The sequence below is a fragment of the Phodopus roborovskii genome, unplaced genomic scaffold (genome assembly GCF_943737965.1).
Source record: "Phodopus roborovskii unplaced genomic scaffold, PHOROB, whole genome shotgun sequence".
Lineage (NCBI taxonomy): Eukaryota > Metazoa > Chordata > Mammalia > Rodentia > Cricetidae > Phodopus > Phodopus roborovskii.
Genome location: NW_026126693.1, coordinates 31,263 through 44,364, shown reverse-complemented (window position 1 = coordinate 44,364; position 13,102 = coordinate 31,263).

Here is a 13,102-nt window from a genome sequence, read left to right as displayed (position 1 = left end):
TTGTGGGTTTCTGTAGCCTGGTATTGACTCCTTTGCTTATCACTCTTATCACTCTCTGCATCTGAATTCCAGTTCAGCTCAGTGTTTAGCTATGGGTGTCTGCTTCTATTTCCATTAGCTACTGGATGAGGGCTCTAGGGTGGCATATAAGGTAGAAATTAGAGGCTAATTCCTTTCCAGTCGGAGACACATCAATAGGTTATTCTGCTTTCTTTAGCATAATGGCCTGTTGTAAAAAAAAAAAAATTAGTGCCAGCAAACTCTAAATAGAAGAGAAAATAGAAACATCCAGTTTGTTTTATGTATTGAAAGATAAAAGGAACAGAGGCAACTTTTCTGTCTAGATATAAAAATAACCAAGAGTAACACTACAGCTTGGGGAAGCAGTGTTGCATCAGTGCTTAAGAAGCACAGTATGTTCCCCCAGAAGACCTGGGTTCAATTCCCAGCACCCACATGTCTGTTAACAACTTTAAAGAGCTCCTGTTACAGTGGATGCAGTGCTCTCTTCTCTCCTCTGCAAACTCCTGCATGCACATAGTGAACATATATACACTCAGGCATACACATACACATGGATTTGAAAAAGAGCCATGAGAGGATTTTAAGGGAGAAAGGAAAAATGGAGAAATGATGTAATTATACTATAAAATCAAAAATAAAAGAAACAATTTAAATAAATGGTAAAATATAAAGATGTTTTTAAAATAAAACATCTAGATGCAAATTTCATTTTAATTTTTAAAATTCTATCAAAACCCTCAAGTTAAGTTAGCACCACCTAGGATGGGTATTTCAGATATCTGAGGATACTCAAAGCACAAAGTCTAGTGTCTCTTTTTTTTTTAATCTGGGATGACAATAATCAATCTTAAGATATTGACAGAAGGGCCTTCATGAGAGTACAGAAACAAGATGCGACATCACGCCACATAACTGCAGGGTTAATGGGGTGATGCCCATATTTCTCTGGGAAGGGAAATAGAAGAGATTTTGTGAGTGGACTGAGAGAAGATGGGGGTGGGAACATGAACAATCAGATTGGGGGAGGAGCAGAGAGGGGGAGTACTGAAAAAGAATACTGGAAAGATGGGATCATTCCAGGGTCAAGTTAAAAACCTGGTACAAGGGACTGTCCCATGAATCTACAAAGATGAACCCAGCAAAGACACCTAGCAAAAGCAGATACATAGCCTGAACTGACCATCTCCTGTGACCAGATTTGTGGCTAGACCAATTGTCTTCAGAAAGGCTTCATCCTGCAAATGACAGAAACATGCAGACCCATAGTCAAACATTAGGGTATGCTCCAGGAATCACACAGAAGAGAGAGGAAGGATTGTGGGAACCAGGGGTATCAAGGACACCACAAGAAAACTCACAGAATCGACCTGGGCTGATAGGGCTCAAAAAGACTGAACTGAAAACTCGGGAACCTGAATGGGACTCACCTAGGCATTCTGTATATATTTTACAGTTGTGTAGCTTGCTCTTTTTATGGGACTCTTAACAATGGGAACAGGGTCTATGTCCAACTCTTTTACTGGTTTTTGGGCCCATACTCCTCATACTGGGTCACCTCCCCCAGCCTCAATACTTGGGGAGGTGTTTAGTCCTGCTTTAATTTGATATCCCATGCCTTGTTGAGATTCATGGAGTGTCAGAAATGGAGGAGGAGTGGACCAGGGGTGGGTGGGAAGAGGTGAGATGTTTAGGAAGGAGAGGAAACTACAAACAGGATGTAAAAAGTTAATGATTTATTAAAAAAAAAGAAAAAAGATGCATCGAAAAGAAAAGGAAGAAGAATTCATAGGACCCACATTGCTTTATCTTCAAACTCAGTGATTACAGCCTGGACAGGCAGAATTTTAGTCTGGGGGATAAGAGAACATAAGCTTTAGACTTTTCTGTACATCCTAACATTGGGACAATCCTGCCTGACTCCTGGGTTCTTGAGCTGATACAGTCTCCAAGAATAATCAGTGGCCAGTCGGGCACCTAAATCCATCAGGGTGAACTCATCTACAGCCAGTATCAATTCTATAAAACTACAATAGCTTTAGCTTCAGGAGAGACTGAGGAATTGGGTTATTTCCATAGCTGTGAAATTTAGATATGTTTCAGTGTGCACTCATCAGTGGTCACAAAGGTCCTCTCTGCAGTTTTATGGACCTGGGCCATCTAAAAACATTGAATTGGGCAAAGAAGCTCAAATATAGGTAGTCAACCTGGCACTGATTCTTGAGATAGCATTTAATAACATTTTAATAAAAAGTAGTCTATAAATAACAGAAAAAGTGCTTCCTTGGCTATATAGACATTTATGTATGGCCATAACCTTGAAACTAGTAGGAATCATAATATTGCCAAGTGTGGAAAGATGGGGACAGTGGCTTGTTAAAAATTAAAAATAACTGACCTATAGCTGTTGTAATAATTAAAAAATGTAGAGAAACAATTGAAGTCAGTACAAAAAAAAACTATGTGAATAGACAAAATTTGTTAGAGATTGAAATGACAACAACATTGTAAAATTCTTGGAGGTGAAAAATAGAAAGAAAATATTAAAATTTTCAGTAAAATAAATCAAGATGAGATGTGCTAAGGCTTAAAAAAATTGTAAAATTTCAGTGACAAGTTATTAGAAAATATAAAACTCATACACCAAAGGGTTATACTTCCGTGAATCAAAAATATGACAGGAAACCTAGTATTTCTATTGAAATTATGCAGATTTTTATTGTTATACCCTAAACAATACAATATCTTATATATATCTTATATAATATCTTATATAATCAATATCTTATTGATTATATCAATATCTTATATAATAAATAATCTGAAAGTACCTTACAATCTATGAAAAGAGATTACTAGGTTATGGGCAGATGATATGCAATTTTATATAAGGGATTTGATCATCTACAAATTTTGTATCAGAGGAAAGTCTCAGAATCTATAAACTTATATGTGAAAAACTGTATAATCTGATTATCAAAGCAATAATAATGAAAAGGCATAAAGGAAATGCAGTTATTTAAGGTAAAACAAAATAGATGTTTAAGTTAAATTTTAAAAAGAGAGAGAGAATTAAAGGGATGGTACACTTGCTTAAAGAAAGAGGAAAACATGTGGGACTAGGAAGACTGAGTCAGGGGAGGAATAGACAAGAGAAAGAGAGAGAGAATAAAAGAGGGAACCATTATAGGTTTGAAGAGAAAACTGACTCTAGAGAAATGTCCAGAGACCTACAAGACTGACCCGAACTAGCAATTTGAACAACCATGGAAAGGTTACCATAAATGCCCTTCTCTGATAATGAGATCAATGACTAACTTAACCACCATCATGGAGCTCTCATCTAGTAGCTGATGCAAACAGAAGCAGACACCCACAGCTAAACACTGAGCTGAACTGGAATCCAGACACAGAGAGGGAGGACAAGACCAGGCTACAGAAACCCACAAAGACAGCTTACCTGAGCAAGGGGGAGCTCATGGACCCCCCAGACTGATAGCTAGGAAACCAGAATTGTACTGACTCAGACCCCCTGAACATGGGTTAGAAGTCCTAGGCAGTCTAAAGGACCTCTGACAGTGGTGCCAGAATGTATCCCTGGTGCACAAAAGGACTTTGGGAGCACATTCCCCATGGAGGGATACTCCCTTAACCTAGAGGCAGGAGAGAGGGCCTAGTACCTACTCCAAATGACCTGACAGATTTTGTTGATCCCTCTCAGGACTGCATCACACACCCTGTGGAGTGGTGGGAAGTGGGGTGGGAAGGGAGGGTGGTGGTGGGGGGCATGGGAGGGACGGAGAGGAGGGAGAGAGGGAGAGGAAACTGGGATCAATATGTAAAATAAATAAAAAAGAAAGGAAGAAAGAAAGAAAGAGTGCCATAATACATTTTAAACTCCTTAAGCCTGGGAAGCAGGCAGGCTAGCCTTAGATCTTCACCTCTTCTTTACTCCTTCAAGTCCAATCCCCAGTCCCATCCCTCAGTCTGTAACAGGCCTTCTAGTTAACTCTTTCTGCCCTCATTCTGAGAGCACTAGACACCCTGTTTTGCTCCAACTTGTGGCCACCCTCAAAGCCAAACCTCGTAGTCATTCCCCATCCTAAGTGTCAGCTACCAATACCTAGAAACACATTTTACATGGACTCCCCAGAGATCGCCCCATCAGGATCCCAGAAAAATTTTCTACCAACCAATATACAGCCATCAAGTTTTTCTAAGAATCAGAGAGAGCAACATAAACCAAGAAATAAAGCACGCATCCAACAAGAACAAGACAAAATAGCTGCACCTAGAATTACAATCTCCCCAAGCCAAGATGCCTAGATATCATGCAAAAACATAATCAGTAACAACCAGGATAATATTTCTCCACTGGAGTCCAACAACCCTACCACAAAAGGTCCTAAGTATAGCAACGTAGCTGAGGCACAAAAAAATCCTTAAACTAGCCTTTACGAATATAATAGAGGTCTTTAATGAGAAGTGAATTAATCCCTTAGAGAACTCTGTGAAAACCAAGTAAATAGTGGAAGGAATTGAAGGGGACAGTTCAAGATCTGAAAGCAGAAATAGAATCAATAAGGGAAACCCAAACTGAGAAAAATATGCAAATGAAAATTTTAGAAACTCAAACAGGAACTTCAAAGCCAAGTCACACACACACTCTCTCTCTCACACACACACACACACACACACACACACACACAGAGAGAGAGAGAGAGAGAGAGAGAGAGAGAGCGAGAGAGAGAGAGAGAGCGCAAGAGATCAGGAATTGAAGATAAAATAGAAAAAAAGTTAAATTAATAAACACCTAGCAAAAAACATCCAAGAAGAGAAGTCTAGAAAACTATAAAAAGACCAAAATTAAGAACAATAGGAATGAAAGAAGGTAGAAAATCTAAAGTAAAAGACACAAAAAATATTTTCAACAAAATGGTAGAGAAAAATTTATCTAATACTAAAGAAGGACTTGTCTATTTAAGGCATAAAAAAGCATAAAGAACACCCAAAATACTGGACCTTAAAAGAAGTTCCTCACAGCACACAACAAAGAAAATTAAAAGCAGCAAGGGAAAAGGATCAAGTAGCACATGAAGGCAAACTTATTAGACTAACATATAACTTCTCAGTGAAGATTCTGAAAGCCAAAAGGGCACAGATGTTCTATACACTCAGAATACAGATGCCAAAACAGACTAGTATATTCAGCAAAACTTTTTATTATAATAGATGCGAAATTAAAACATTCCATGATAAATCCAAAATTCAAACAGTTACCTACACATCTAGACCTAGAGAAGTTGCTACAAGGAAAACTCCAACGTAAATAGTTAACCACAGCCTCAAAATCTTGTGGAACTCTGCTGTTCTAATGCAGTCCCCAACAGCTGGCCAGGAGATGAGAGACCTGCTTCCAGGCTGCACCTCACTGCCACCACCTGCCAGATTCTGTTCCATTAAGACCCATTTCATAGCCCAACACCATCCAATTAATTATCCTACCCCTATCCAGCCATCTCTGAAATTGTAGCAGATTCCATAGGCACATGCACAACCCACACCATTTGGAAGGACACATCAGAAAATACCAGTCAGAAGATCAGGATACACTGGATCTAGGAACACAGACCCCTCCAAGAGCAAAAGATAACTGTGCTACAATCCACATCCCCAGAGAAGCTAGGTTAACAAGGACAGCCCAAAGAGGGAAACATGGATTTCTCTAGGAGGGGAAATAGAAGAGACCCCCTAAGTAAACAGGAGCAAGGGATGGAGGATTTGGGGGAATGGGAACTATAGGGATTTGGTTGGGCCAATTTGGGGAAGGACATGGGTAGGGGGAGAGTAATGAAAGAAATTTCTTTATAGGGGGACATTTTGGGGTTAGGGATAAACCTTGTTCCATGGACTCTCCCAGGAATCTGCAAGGATGAACCCAGATTAGATTCTGGGTGAAGAGAGTGCCTGATTTGGCCATCTACTGTAATCAGATTGGTGGCTACTCTAATTGTCATCAAAGAACCTTCATCCAGTAACTGATGGAAGCAGATTTAGTACACAGCCAAGTACTGGCCTGAGGTTCTGGAACCCTGTTGAAGAGAGGAATTGTATGAGCCCGGGGGGGTCAGAGTCACAGAGACAGCTCATGTGAGCTTTTGGGAGCTTATGGACTCTGGACCAACAGCTAGGTAGCCAGCATGGATCCTATCAACCAACAATTGTGTTGCCTAGTCTGTTTGTGTGACTCCTAGCAGTGGGACCAGGACTTGTCCCTGGCACTTGAGCTGGCTTTTGGTAACCTATTCTCCATGCTGGGTTGCGAAGCTCAGCCTTGATACAGGAGGAGGTGCTTGATCTTGACTAAACTTGATGCTCCATACTTTGTTGAGTTCCATTGGAGAACTGTTTCTTCGTGAATAAACACAGAGAAGGAGTGGGTGAGAGACTATTTGGGAGGCTGGAGGGAGGAGAAGAGGGGAGGTACTTCTGTCAGAGGTAAAATAAATGAAAAATTTAATTTAAAAAATGTTCAAACAACAACAAAGAGAAATGGGGAGATTAATCAGACCAAAGTAAATGAACATATGGAGTAAAAAGTTCCAGACCAACAAATCAAAGGAAGGAAAACACACACACACACACACACACACACACACACACACACACACACACACAGACAGACACTCAAAATACATAGCCTCAATTCCCCAATTAAAAAATAAAGACTAACAGAATGTATACAAAAACAGGACCCATCCTTTTGCTGCATCTGAAAAACACACCTTAACGTCTAGTATAGACATCAACTCAGGGTCAAGGATGGAAAAGATATTTCAAGTAAATAAACCCAAGAAGAATTTTGTGCAGCTATTTTAATCTCTGACACAGTAGACTTCAAACCAAAACTAATGAAAAGGTACATGAAAAGGTACACTACATTCTCATCAAAGGAAATGATCATCTCATCACACTTTTTAACATCTATGCACAGGACTAGGGCTCTCAAGTTTATAAAAGAACACTACTATAGGTTACATTATATATTGATCACTACTATCATATATTTGGTAGTGGAAGATTATACCATGGTCGAAGATAGAAAGGCCATCCAGACAAAAACATAGCAGAGAAATGCTGGACCTGTTATTATGAAGCAAATGGGCCTAACAGATATTTACAGAACATTACACCCAAACACAAAAGAATATACATTGCTCCCAGGATCTCATAAAAACCTTTTCCAAAATTGGCCACATACACAGACACAAAGCAAGTCTCACAAGATACAAGAAAATTGAAATAAAGACCTGCATCCTATCAGAGCACCTCAAACGCAAGCTGGATATCAACAACAGATACAACAGAAAATTTCCATACTCAAGGAAATTGAAAAATTCACTTCTGAATGAAAAATTTCTATTTTGTGACAATAAAAAATTAAAAAAGGAATAAAATACTTTCTAAAGTAATTGAAAATGAATAACAACATCCTCAAACTTATTAGATTTCAAACTGCAGTATAAAGCTGTAGTAATAAAAACAGCATGTAGGGGCATAAAACAGACTGATCAATGGAACCCACTTTAAGACCCAGAAATACATCCACACACATATGGAGACCTGGTCTTTGATAAAGAAGCCAGAAGTACACTTAGAAAAGAAGACATTTTCAAAAAATGGTGCTGCTGTGACTGAATGGTTGCATTTAAATAATGCAAATAATTCATACTCATCACCTGGCACAAATCCAAGTGGACCAAAAACCTCAACATAAAACTAGATACACTGGCAGCTCAGCCTTTGTCATCTTCTGCCAGCCATTGGCTAGAGGTGAGTCTGGGCCCAATTGGGGCAGCCTCTCCCCTACAACCTCTCCCCTCCTCCCCGAACTCCCTGGGTTGGCACCTGATCCCACTGCTCCTGTGTCCTGTCCCCATCGAGAGCACCCTTGGAAGTCTGATACACCCCCACCCATCCCAACCACAAGCCTGCCCCCCCCACCCTGTGCCCTACCTTGCCCACTGTCCCACTGCTCTGGTTGAGCACTGGGACAGAGGGTGGAGCCAACAGTCCACCCTACTTCGGAGACTTCTCTGAGCAACTCTGAACAAAGGAGGCCTGCCTATCCACGCAGGACCACTAGTAATTTCCACCTGCTTGGTTTCTGATCCCATCTCCAGTCCTCTGCTAGAGTCCTGGGCCCCTCCCAGAGATCCGCCTATCTATGCGGGTCCACTCTGAGTTCCCGCCTGCAAGATCCTTGACCCCCAAAGCAGGGCCTCTGCTAAAGAAAGAGGCCTCCACTGGAGAGTCCCAGTTCCCAGTGAGATCAGACTATCCTGCAGAAACTTCCCAAGTTCCAGCTCAGCCTTTGTCCTCTTCCGCCAGCCATTGGCTAGAGCCTTTACTAATGGCATTTTCTACTGGGTCCTCAGCCCTGACCCCATCCTTGGGTCCCTGTCTGCAGAGAGACCTCCTAGAGAGCTTGGACCACACAGAGCTACAGATATTGAATCTCTGACCCACATAAGCCCCCACCGGGGAAGTACCATAGAGAGAAGGGGAAACCCCACCAACACCTACTAGAAGAAGCTATGGGAGGAAGGCAATACAAGAAAACACCTAACACCAGAAAGGCAAGCATGACACCACCAGAATCTAGGGAATCTACACCAACTAGAACGAAACACAACAACAAAGCAGAGGAAGCAGAAGGGAACGACTTAAAAATTATTGTCATAAAAATGATAGTTGCCCTCAAAGAAGATGTGAGAAAATCCCTTAAAAAAACGGAGGAAAAAACAAACAAAAAAGTGGAAGAAATGAACAAATTCCTTAAGGAAAGCAAAGAAAGTACAGAAAGCCAAGAAAAAGCAATTAAGCAGGTGAAGGAAACGGTTCAAGAATTGAAAACTGAAATAGAGAAAATAAAGGCAACACAAACCAAAGGAATACTGGAAATAGAAAAACTGGGCAAAAAATCGGCAACTACAGACACAAGCATAACCAATAGAATCCAATAGATCGAAGAGAGAATCTCAGGCGTAGAAGATAAACTAGAAGAAATAGATTCATCGACCAAAGAAAATCATAAATCCAACAAATCCTTAACACAAAACATCCAGGAAATGTGAAACACCGTGAAAAAGGTCAAACCTAAGAATAATAGGCATAGAGGAAGGTGAGGAAGCCCAGCTCAAAGGTGCTGAAAACATATTCAACAAAATAATCGAGGAAAACTTTCCAAATCTGAAGAAGGACATGCCCATGAAAGTACAAGAAGCATTCCGAACCCCAAATAGCTGGACCAAAGAAAAAAGACCCCTCGACATATAATAATCAAAACACCTAGCATACAGAATAAAGAAAGAATATTAAGAGCAGCGAAGGAAAAAGGACAGGTAACATATGAAGGCAGACCTATCAAAAGTACACCTGATTTCTCCTCAAGGCCAGAAGGTCCTGGATAGATGTTCTACAAGTATTAAGAGAACACGGATGCCAGCCTAGGCTACTATATCCAGCAAAACTCTCAATCACTATAGATGGAGAAAACAAGATATTTAATGACAAAACCAGATTTTCCCAATACGTATCTACAAATCCAGCCCTACAGAAAATATTGGAAGGAAAACTCCAACCCAAGGAAGGTAACTATGCCCACAAAAATGTAGGCAGCAAATAATCCAACTACACCAGAAACCAAGGGTGAAGCAGAACCAATATATTCACAACACCACTGCCAACAACAAACCTAAATCAAACAACCATCAACAATCAATGGTCCATACCCACCCTCAACATTAATGGTCTTAAATCACCTATAAAAAGACACAGGCTAACAAAATGGATACGGAGACAGGATCCATCCTTCTGCTGCATACAAGAAACACATATATGCTTCAAAGATAGACATTACCTCAGGGTAAAGGGTTGGGAAAAGATTTTCCAATCAAATGGAACCAAGAAGCAAGCAGGCATGGCTATCCTAATATCTAACAAGTTAGACTTCAAAGCAAAATTAATCAAAAGAAATGAAGACGGTCATTTCGTATTCATTGCAGGAGAAATCCATCAACACAAAGTCTCAGTTCTGAACATCTATGCCCCTAATACAAAGTCACCCACATTCGTAAAAGAAACACTTCTAAAACTCAAAGCTCATATAAAACCTCACACACTTATAGTGGGAGACTTCAATACACCACTCTCAACACTATACACAACCACAAATCAGAAACGCAACAAAGAATCAAAAGAACTAACAGAAGTTATGTCTCAACTGGGGTTAACAAACATCTATAGAACATTCCATCCAAAGACAAAAGAATATACTTTCTTCTCTTCTCCACATGGAACCTTCTCTAAAATCGACCACATACTAGGTGGCATAACAAACCTCAACAGATACAAGAGAATAGGAATAGTCCCCTGTATCTTATCAGACCACCATGCTTTAAAATTGGAATTCAACAACAACACAAACAGCAGAAAACCTGCAAACTCATGGAAACTGAACAATGTGCAATTGCACCACTCCTGGGTCAAAGAAGAAATAAAGAAAGAAATTAAGGACTTTCTAATATTCAACGAGAATGAGGACACAACATACCCGAACTTATGGAACACCTTGAAAGCAGTGCTAGGAGAAAAGTTCATTGCACTAAGTGCCCATATGAAGAAAACAGAGGATAGTCACATAAGAGAATTAACAGCGCAACTGAAAGCCTTAGAACAGAGAGAAGCGAACTCACCCCGTAGGAGTAGCCGCCAGGAAATAATCAACTTGAGGGCTGAAATCAACAAAATAGACACCAGGAAAACAATACCAAAAAATCAATGCAATAAAGATTTAGTTTTTTGAGAAAATCAACAAGATAGACAAACCTTTATCCAAATTAATGAAAAAGCAGAGAGGGAACATGCAAATTAACAAAATCAGAAATGAAAAGGGGAACATAACAATGGACAAAGAGGAAATCCAGACAATTTTCAGGTCATACTTTGAAAATCTGTATTCCATATTCAGGGGGACCTGAGTCAGTCCCATGCTGGCTTCCCAGCTGTCAGTCTGGTAAGCTGTCTCTATGTGTTTCTGCCGCCTGGTCTTGTCCTCTCCATCTGCATCTGAGTTCTACTTCGACTCAGTGTTTATGTATGGGTGTTTGCTCCTGTTTCCAACAGGCATTAGTTGAGGGCTCCATGGATAAGTTAGTTGTTGATCTCACTCTCCTGGAAGGGCATTTATGATAGACAATATTTGGGAATTTGGGCGTTGTTCTTTCCAAACTACTTCCTGCTGGTAAGGGGCGCTGCCATGGGGGATTCTAAGAAGATACAGAAATTCTGGCTGTAGTCTGTAAGGCTGCCTTTTCCAGCTGTTTTGAATGTAGGATCACCTGGTACTGTGTTTCAGGCAGTCTGGCTTGATCAAACCATATTAGTCTGGAAGGAATCCACAGCTTTTCATTTTCTGTGGAAACAAAAATAAAAATCCTTTTCCCCAGTAACTTGTCCTTGAACTTAAATTTTGGAGTCAAAGCATTTTTTTATTTAATTTATTATTTTACATGTGGATCCCAAGAATACTTGCTCCCCCATGTTCAGCTTTATCCATTAAAGCCAGAAACTGGAAACAACCTAGATGTCCCTCAACAGCAGAATGGATAATGAAAATGAGGTACATTTACACTATGGAGTATTGCTTAGCTTTTAAAAATAATAACATCTTTAAATTCACAGGCAAATATACAGAACTAGGGGGGAAAATCATCCTGAGTGAGATAACCCAGACCAAGAAAGTGGTACATATTCACTTGTAAGTGATTATTAGCCATCAAGTTAATGACAACCAAGCTATAACACACTGACACAAGAAGCTCAGTTAAAGAGAAGGGATCTAGAGGAAATGTAGGAACTCTCCTGAGGAAGCTGAAATACAGTAGATTTTTACAGACAGACTGGGGAAGGATAAGAACTAAAGGTAGGAGAGATGGCTGGAATTGGGGGACAGCTGGGGTGTGGAAACTTCCTAGAATTGATAAAGGTTATCCTACTGAGGACATCTAGTGATGGAAGATACAGAGCCTCAACTGACTTTTCCTTGTAGACAGGCAAGACTTCCAGTGGTAGCACCAGATTATATTCAATTGAGTTTTTGGCCAAGGAGGTCCCATGGAAATCTGCAGTCAACCCAGGTTGTTTCTAAGACAAATGTTTACTCTCTGAAAACTGACAGTGGGCCCCATTTTTGAGAATGCCCACACAGCTCTTTGAACATAGAGAAGTCTCCTGGTATCTACATGGTGCTCTCACCACTGCTTTCTAGTTTCTTTGATATATGAATGTACTCTGCAGGCTACAGAAAGAGAAACATGGACACAGACATAGCCACAAAATCTTTCACCTACAATCTGTCCTGCCTGCAAAATATGCTAAGTCAATGGTGGCACAGAACTTGTGGAAATAGTCTATCAATGTCTGATTTGACCTAACTAAGGCCCATATCATGAGAAGTAACTCATACCAGACACTGCTTGAGTACCCAAGAACCAGAGACTAGATAACCCAGAGACCTAAGGTAAAATCAAACACTACTATTCTAAAAAAGAAGTATCAAGAAAATTACTCCAAATGATATTCTGTTGTACTCATAAATCAGTGCCTTCTTCAGCCATCAGCAGAGAGACTTCCTCCTGCACCCTCTCTGCAGGAAACAGATAGATAGAGACCCACAGCCAGACATTACATGGAGAGAGACCCTAAATGAAAGGGCTCCATCAGGTCCCTCCTCTCAGAGCTCAAGGAATCCTGAGGAAGATGTGGAAAGAATGTAAGGGTCATAGGGGATAGAGGACACCAGGAGAACAAGGCCCTCTGAGAACATATGATCTCACAGAGACTGAAGCAGCAAGCACAGGCCTACAGGTGTCTGTACCAAGTCCTCTGTGAATTTATTGTAGCTATTAGCTTAATGTTTTTGTAGGACTCCTGACTGAGAATGAGTGGGTCTCTGACTCCTGTGGTAGTGCTGCTGGCAATTTTCTTGTCCCACCAGGTACTGTTCCTTCAGTTGCAA